This window comes from Erinaceus europaeus, chromosome 5 (assembly GCF_950295315.1).
Source record: "Erinaceus europaeus chromosome 5, mEriEur2.1, whole genome shotgun sequence".
NCBI lineage: Eukaryota > Metazoa > Chordata > Mammalia > Eulipotyphla > Erinaceidae > Erinaceus > Erinaceus europaeus.
The window spans coordinates 2,276,303-2,285,199 of record NC_080166.1 but is presented as its reverse complement, the minus strand read 5'-3'; the positions used below and the strand labels follow the sequence as shown (position 1 = coordinate 2,285,199).

The 8,897-nt window shown below is 50.6% G+C and overlaps 1 protein-coding gene across 4 annotated transcripts in view; it reads left to right on the top strand.

Annotated features, from left to right (window-relative positions):
• Positions 1–1,083: 1,083 nt before the first annotated feature.
• Positions 1,084–8,897, top strand: part of DAB2 (DAB adaptor protein 2) — a 57,203-nt gene continuing 49,389 nt past the window's right edge. For 2 of the 4 annotated variants that reach the window (XM_060190972.1, XM_007517611.3), the window contains exon 1: positions 1,084–1,104. The gene's annotated coding sequence lies outside the window, so the exon portion shown is untranslated. The remainder of the gene's footprint in view (positions 1,105–8,897) is intronic. The other 2 variants (XM_060190974.1, XM_060190973.1) reach the window with 1 other exon arrangement.

Below are 8,897 nucleotides of genomic sequence, written 5' to 3'. Positions count from 1 at the left end.
GGTGTGTGTGTGTGGGGGGCGACTTTGGAGAAGTGAACCGGGGCTGCAGGTGTCTTTCTGTCTCTCTATTTCCCTTATCCCTTCTAGTTCTGGTTGTTTCTATCCAATCAATAATAATACAGATCCTAAATAATAACAGAGATAACAGTAATAACAGGATTGCAGTTCTTACATAAGTAGGGTGTCCTTTCCAGAGAGAGGGAGAGGGAGAGAGAGAAAGGACAGAAACTTCCCACCAGTTTCAGTGCAGCCACTTCAGCTCTTGGCTTTGGGGTGGGGAGTGCCATCTCGCCCTTCCTGCAAAGCGCCCCGAGCGCCGGCCAGCGCTCCCCAGCGGCCGCCCGGAGCAGGCAGGAATTCGGGAAGCGCAGGTCGGCCCCCGCCCGCCCGGCCGCGTCTCCGCGTCTCCGCGTCTCCGCCCCGCTTCCCCTTCCTGTCCTCATGTGCACCCCGGGGGCCGGGCGGGCCGCGCTCTCCCCGCTCTCCCCGCTCCGCCCGCGCCCGGCGCGCAACGGTTAAGTTTGGGGGCGGCGCGCTCGCCTGGCCGCAGCAGGAGGAGGGTCCCGGGCGCCCGCCAGCCCGCAGCGCACCCAGCCCGCCGCATTCCAGGCGCCGCCGCCCGCAGCTGCTCCGCGCTCGGCCCGCAACGCGCTCCGGGCTCCGGGCTCGGGGTTCCAGGCTCCGGGCTCGGGGTTCCAGGCTCCGGGCTCGGGGTTCCAGGCTCCGGACTCCGGGCTCCAGGCTCCGGGCTCCGGGCTCCGGGCTCTAGGATCCAGGCTCCAGCCTCCGGGCTCCAGTCTCCGGGCTCCAGGCTCCAGTCTCGGGGCTCCAGGCTCCAGTCTCGGGGCTCCAGGCTCCAGTCTCGGGGCTCCAGGCTCCAGTCTCGGGGCTCCAGGCTCCAGTCTCGGGGCTCCAGGCTCCGGGCCCCGGGTCCGCGGCTACTTAAGCGGCCGCCTGCGACTGAGCGGCGGGGCGAGCGGGCAGGGCGCGCGGGGCTGGAGCCGGGCTGCGGGGCTGGGCCGGGCCATGCTGCCTTCCCGGGCGCGCTAGTCGGGTGAGTAGCTCGCAGACCGCTCTCTCCTTGCTCCCGGCTCTTTTTCGTAAGTAACTAGCTCGTTTGACCTGCGTTATTTATTTATTTATTTATTTGTTTCTTTATGTGTTTGATCGTTACCAGCGCACAGCTCGGCTCCGGTTCATGTTGGGGCTGCGGGGTGGAAGCCGGGACTTTGGAGGCGTGAGAGTCGCTTTGCATAACCATCCTGCTATCCCACCTCCCCCGCACTTATTTATTTTGGCGACCCCTCTTCCCTCTGTTTTGCTTTCTGACCACTCCTCCACACTCCCCCCACCCCCACCCCCACCCCCAGGGTGCAGACAGGTCCCCGCTTTGGGTTTGGTGGTGGGGGACAGACGGCTTCTGAACAGTGCTTCCAACCAGTGCGTTTACCTTTTTTTTTGGGGGGGGGTCGGGCTCCAGATGTCCAGCTTGTGACATTTTAACCAGCGCCCCCCACCATGTGTATGTGTGTGTTTCTGTGTGGGGGATTTAAAAGCTCTCTCTGGAGACAGACCCTGCTGGGGCTACTGCCCGCCTACTTAACTCCTCCAAGGGGGTCTAGTTTTTTGTTGCGGTTGTTGCCTGGTGACAAAGGCCGGGGACCTGGTTTCACGCACACACACACACACACACACACACACACACACAGACCCTGTGACTGACAACGTGGGGGCCGTGCAGATGTGAACTTTGCCTCCGCACCAGAATTCTTAAGAAAGAATCCGCAGATCCCCAGGCAGGGAGCACAGAGAGAGGTGTCTGCCCGCTGGCTGGAAGCTAAGAATTCCAGGGGGGAGGGAGAGAGGGAAGGGGGGCCACTGAATGGGTTAAGGCCCTGGCGTCCCAGTCAACATAGCTGCGGTCTTTTAGAGCATAGAGCTGACTCTGTTATTTGTTTCTGCCGTCCTGTCCCTCTTCATTCCGAGCCTGGAATTCAGGTCCTCAGTTCCAGCAGGGAGCTAGCTGCTTGCGTCCAAGGCAAAATCTAAATGGATTAAAACACAGAGTCTGCACGTTGTCTCTGCCGCTACACCCCCCCCCCCCAGTTCATCCCCCTCCTCTCCATCCCAACATTTTCCGCTTTCTTTCTGGTCTGTGTGTGGAAGGATGAGAGACCGCTGAAAAATGAGGAGAGCCAAAATCAGCTTCCAGACACATGGAAAGACTTAGCAATCACGGAGGGGCGACTTCATGAAAAGTGAATGTTGTCATGGCACATAAAGTGACTTAATGAAAAAAATTGGGGGGCCCTAATCAGGCAAAAGGGGGGGGAGCAGGAGGGAGAAGGCAGCAAGAGAGAGCTGATCCCAGCAGAAGTAGTGGCCCAAAAGGGTCCTGCAGCAGTTTTGTTGGGCTCCAGAGCTGGTTTTGCTTGGAGGCTGGTGGTAACCTAGCAAATGCAGCTGCTTTCTGTGGAAGAGGGGAGAGAGGGAAGTGGTGGTGGGGGACTTCGGGGGACGGGGGGGTGGAGCTAGCCGGCTAGTCTCTAAGCCCTGGCCCTCCAACATTGCTTCTCACACCAGTGACCAGACCTGCACCAGGCCCCTCTTTGTGGACCCCACACACCAGTCCCTATGCCCCTCCAAGCCCCCATTGAAGGGAGACAGGCCCCCAAAACACAGTTAGAAAGTTTAGGGACCAGGCAGTGGCACACCTGGCTAAGTGCACACAAACACCCGGGTTCGAGCCCCTGGGTCCAGCCTGCAGGCGGAAAGCTTTGCGAGTGGTAAAGCAGGGCTGCAGGTGTCTCTCTCCCTCTCTATCTTCCCCTCTCCTCAATTCCTGTCTTTTTCTCACTCTATCTCATCTCCTCTCAATTTCCCTTTCTTTCCCTCTCCCCCTCTCCTCTCAGTTTCTCTCCGTCTCTTTCCCTCTCTATTTCCCCCCTCCTCTCCTCAACTTCTCTGTTTCTAGCCAATAATAAATGAAAATATTTTTAATAGAGAAAGTTTGGGGCTCAGGTGCATTTGAGGACTGAACTCTGTCTCCTTCATCTTTGCTGAAGAGCCTTCCTGACTGAACTACAGGATCTGTGGCACCAGGCAGAGACTTGTTCCCTGCATTATGGAAGTGCAGCGGGAAAGTCTTTCAGAGAGATGCACACGGGAGGCCGTGTGATGTATTCCCTTCTGTGCTTTTGGGACATACATCTCAACTCTTTATCAGTTTCCTTCAGAGACAGCAGAATTCTTTCCCCTGGGATTGGGAAATCATTTACCTTCCCACTCCCAGTTCTTATCCCTTCTTATCCTTGCCTTAGAAACCAGTTCCCCAGCATTTTCATATCTTACCAGATCAAGGAGATACTAGGGGAATGTCTTCCAACTTGACCTGTCACACATAAGTCATTGCCATCGAACTGGACCTGCTTGATGGTCTCCTGCAGGTAGGTGTGAGAAGGGAGTCAGGCACTTGTAGACGGAACTTGCTTCATTGGCTAAGGACAACATTCTTACTTGACTTGACTTGACACTCAAACCTTTGTTTTAGTGTCAGCTCCCATCTGAAATCCAAGTCCTGTGTATTGTCCTCAGTGACTGCCTTCCCGAGAAGAATTTAGTGGATTTCAGCAATGCTATTCAGGTTGAAGGGAGTTGCTTCTAAGACACTTGAGGGCTGGTGGCAGCCCAGGGGCTGCTGGGAGATGCTGACTGGCAGGGTGGGGTGGTCTCACTGGCCTGCAGCTTCAGAGACCTGCGGATTCAGAGAACAGGAAGACAGAGACTTGTTTAGTGGTTTCTGGCTGGCAGGAAACTTTCAGGTTGCCTGGCCTTTTGTAGGTTCCTGAATAAGTGACATGTCCCTCCTGATTCCAGGGACGTTCCTTGTGTCTGCTAGCTGAAGCTTGACAACACTGATACTGTTTTCAGTTTTGAAAACAAACCCCCCCCCCTGTTTCTTTTCTTTCTCAGCCTCTACTGACAAGATTAGTTAATGCTTTTCTTATACAAATCTTAGATGTTGAGATACTTAGGGAGGTTACTGAAGTCTGCCTCCCCAGGCTTTTTACTTCCCATTGCTGGTTGTCAGAATGTGACTCTCCATTCGGTCGGGAGCTCAGGGGTATTAAACCAATGAAACAGAAGGGGTCTCATGCATACCAACATCTCCAGGTAGGAAAGCTTGAAGGGTGGAGACGGGTTGGGGGGAGGTTTCAGGAATTCACCAAATAGGTCAGGTTTTATAGCCTCAGACAGAATGAGTAACTGAAAGGAGTGTTTTCAGGTTCTCTCTAGTGCTGCTGTGTAATTCTCAAGTCAAACAGCACAGAGGCAGAGAGAGCAGAATCCCATTCAGGTAAAATAGCTATCACAGCGTGCCAGAGAATTTTGGTTTTTCAAGAGAAACCAGACTCAGGTTTGCAGCCCCTGTGGCTGGGAATCCTGTGAGTCAGCAGGAAGCTGGCCATCAGTGTCTCCTCACAGCTCTCTGTAGCTCAGGAGAAAAAGGATGTTGATTGTGGACTGACACTGACCTAGCTTTCTGCTGCCTACTCTGCCTTCCAGTAGACTTTGCAAACGTGAGTTCTAGCGTCTTATTCCCTGAGTTCGAAACCCAGTGTCCCCTTACTGCTTGCATGACCTTGAGCAAATTGCATGACCTCTTCTGTGGTGTCTGAGCTTTCTTCTCTAGGGAGAGAGAGGACTGGTATCTGCCCAGGGCTGGTTGTATACACTGTTAATGTGATATGCTTAGAATTCTTTATCTTGTTTGACTTGGAAAATGTACATTCCACTTTGGCCCCCACCCCAGACTAAAAGTGGAATGAAGAATTTTCTTGTCCAAATTGGATATCTCTCCCCCACCTGGAAAGAAAAAAAAAAAAAAAGTCAGCCATTCAAGGACTTAACATCACCAAAGACAGTGGGTTTTTTGTGCTCATGCTAGGACAGACAAGGAGTCACTCTCTGTCCTCTGTCTGGAAGCCTGGGGTTGGGTTTGGCCAGGCTGACCTCCTCTGGTCTGACTGAAGTCCTCACCCCCCACTGCCGCCAGACTTCCTACAGAGGGGAGCCTTCCTCCCCTAGAATTCAGCACTAGAGCAAAGGAAGTGGGAAGGGAGAGCTCACCATGCTCAGCTGGGCCAGAAATAGGCCTCTGAGTGTCCACAGTCCAGAACTCTCCTGGTACACAGAGCTGGGCAAGTTGCCATGGCTACTCCCTATCCCCGTATCCTTCCCTAGCCCTAGACGGAAGCCTGTCACTCGAGGGTAAGCAAAATCTGGACAAATTGCTTCCTGAGCTAAAAATGGAGTTATATTTTCTTTCTTTCTCTCTCTCTTTCTTTCTTTCTTTTTTTTTTTTTTAACCAGAGCACCGCTCACTTCTGGTTTTTGGTGGTGCAGGGGATTGAACCTAGGACTTCTGAAGACTCAGACATGAAAGTCTCTTTGCATGGCCATGATGCTATCTCCCCTGCCCTTCCCCCACTTTTAAAAACTGAGTTAGAAAATTCCTCTCTACTTACCTCATCTCTTTCCTCTTCTCCTAAATTAATTTTAATCTTGATGCCTGCTGATTCTGATATTGTCAAGAGAGCAAAACCTTAAGGATTGTAGAAGTTCTTGAACCTAAAACTGTCACTTCAGTACAGAAGCAATCTGACAGCTTTTCTCAGCTACCATAATTTACACAAACTAGTTAGCTGCAAGGGGCCTCTAAGTGCCTCAGACTGGTAAGGATCTAAGTGATGAAGAAGAAGGCTGAGTGAGTGTTCAGCGGTAGAGAAGTTCCAGGGACAGCTTGAGGACTGTTAGCTAGACTCTCAGGTGACCAAGAAAAAGGGACACAGGTTGGATAGAGAGTAATAATCCAGGTGGGAGAGAGAACATAATGGTTACGCAAAAACACTCATGCCTGAGACTTCAGAGTCCTGGGTTCAGTCCTCTGCACCCATAACAGAGCTCTGGTAAAATGATAATGATAATCATCCTGGAACAGCTGGCTTTGAAACACTGTGATGGAAGGACCTGATTTATCAGTTACATATTTGTTTTCCAGACTTTTAAATCTGGAAGAAATTTGGGTGAGGGGTGTGTGGTTTAATATTTTCTCTCCGTATAAAACTATCCTAGTCCTCTGAAGCAATGCTATGCAGAGTGTTATTTGAAGACAGGTTTAGGTGACAGATAAAATGCACATTTTCACTGAAATAATCAAATTAGTGTTTCTAGCCTCAGTACTCAGTTGGCTTGCTGTGTATTTTATTGCTCGAGAGAACACAACTGAGGTGGCGGCTCTCACCCTTAGCCCAGTTCCAGAGAATGCAGGAATGCAGTGCTTGGTTCTTGTCTCAGTCCTGTTGGACCAAACTCCAGCTGTAGGGCTCAGTGTGCCCTCCACATGACCGAAGTGTGATTATCATCATTGAGAAACTTGATGATTCACTTTGCTGGAAAGCATCGTGAAGTCTCTGAATCCCTACAGTCATAGAAAATTTAAAAAGCAAGGTTATTTTTAATGAACAAATATTTATGAAATGGGAATATTGACAGGACTGTGCGATAAGAGGGGTGCATTTCCACACAGTTCCCACCACCAGAGCTCCGTATCCCATCCCCTCCCTTCATAACTTCCCTATTCTCTGTCCCTCTGGGAGTATGAACCTAGGATCATTGTGGGATGCAGAAGGTGGAAAGTCTGGCTTCTGTAACTGCTTCTCCACTAGATGGGTCCTGGAGCCCCACCTCCCCAGAGCCCTGCCCCACCAGGGGAAGAGAGAGACAGGCTGGGAGTGTGGATCGACCCGCCAAAGCCCATCTTCAGCAGGGAAGCAATGACAGAAAAGCAGAGTGTTTAAACTCAGCCCAGTTTAACTGACTCTTAGGAAGCGGGAAAGATGAAAGACGCAGATGTTGGCCATCTCTGCTATGACCTCAAATACTGTGTTCTTGATCCTGGGAAAACTGATGGGCTCCTTAGTTTTAGGTTATCATTTCACTTCCAAATCCTTTTCCCTCCTTTGGGGATTTTAAAAAACATATTCCATCTCCATTTACTAGGAGGTCATTTCAGTGACTTCTTTTAAAAAGCTTCCAGTAAACTAGATCCCAGCTGGCTTTCTCTGACATGTAAGACTGTGTGTGTGTGTGTGTTAGCACTAATTAAAAAAATATTTATTTATTCCCTTCTGCTGCCCTTGTTGTTTTACTGTTGTAGTCATTATTGTTGTTGTTATTGATGTCATCGTTGTTGGATAGGACAGAGAGAAATGGAGAGAGGAGGTGAAGACAGAGAGGGAGAGAGAAAGACAGACACCTGCAGACCTGCTTCACCGCCTGTGAAGCGACTCCCCTGTAGGTGGGGAGCCGGGGGCTCGAACTGGGATCCTTCAGCCAGCCGTTGCACTTTGTGCCACCTGCGCTTAACCCGCTGCACTACCGCCCGACTCCCAGCATATTGTTTTACCTCTGGTAAGATCAGTAGAGGAAACTTATCTTCAAATGGTGCAGTTAGGACTCGAGCATGAATTCTTGTGATTTGAATTTTGGTACTGTATGAACACTTAGTGCCTGTGTGGACTGTCTCACAAGGTGGGCAGGGACGGCCACCACTAAGCAGAAATCTAGAAGAAAGTCTGTCCTGTGCCGAGAAGGCAGACTGTCAGCCACATAGGAGCTCCAGCTTGATGTGTCCCTGCTTCATGGTCTCCCATGTCGCCAGCTCCATCTTGCAGAACGGCCCTAAGAACGACTGATGGTTGAGAGGCTGTTTGCAGAAATCTCACCTTACTTAGTCTGTGAGAAATGCTGTCATGAGAGGGCGGGGGTAGATAGCATCATGGTTATGCAGAGACACTCTCATGCCTGAGGGTCCAGAGTCCCAGGTTCAGTCCCCCGCACCACCATAAAGGAGAGCTGTGGTATTTCTCTCACAGGGTTCTGCTGTTTCTCTCTGTGTCTTTCTCTCTGCATCTCTCTCAAAAATAAAATAAATAAAATACTTTTAAAAAGAAAAGAAAAGAAATGCTGCCACGAGAGACAGGAGTCAAGAGCTGGAACTCTGACCTTCAGACAGAGGAGTCAAGACAGGTCAGTGGTCAGAGTTCTGGCTGGAGAACACCAAGAACTGTATCTACCACCAGCTTTTCCCTTTTAGACAAGAGATGGTAACATTTCCACCATGAACAAAATGAGCTGCCTTGAAGTGAAGACATAGAAAGTCCCCAGAAATGTCTGTGTTCTAGGACTGCATACCTTGTGGTCGTCGCTCTGTGGGTGTTTGTAAATGGCCCTGTTTTCACTGTTGGTGCGTTTCAGGCAGCAAAGTTCTGAAGGTGGACATGGGCTTGAAACCATTTCAGGTGCACTCAGACAGGACAATGTGGCGATGCTTCAGAGGCCTGTGGGCATATACATGCTGATTGTTCTTGTTTTTTATTTGTTTTTTTTTCTTGCTGCTAAGGTTATCACAAGGGTTCAGGGCCTGCACCACACTTACCATCTGTGTGGCCATTTGTCACTTTTTTTCTTTCTTTTAATTAATTAATTAATTAATTTATTTATTTATTTTTTAACCAGAGCAATGTTCAGCTCTGGCTTATGGTGGTGCGGGGGATTGAACCTGGGACTTTGGCACCTCAGGCATGAGAGTCTGTTTGCATAACCATTATGCTATCTACCCTCCGCCCCTTTTTTTCTTTCTGATAAAGGGTAAGAGACAAAGTTATAGAGAGGAAAAAGAGAGAGAGGCCAGTCAGTGGTGCACTAGGTTTAGTGCAGACACAGCAGTGTGCAAGGACCCGGGTTCAAGCCCCCGGTCCCCACCTGCAGGGGAAAGCTTCACAAGTGGTGAAGCAGGGCTGCAGGTATCTCTCTGTCTCTCTCCCTCTCTCCCT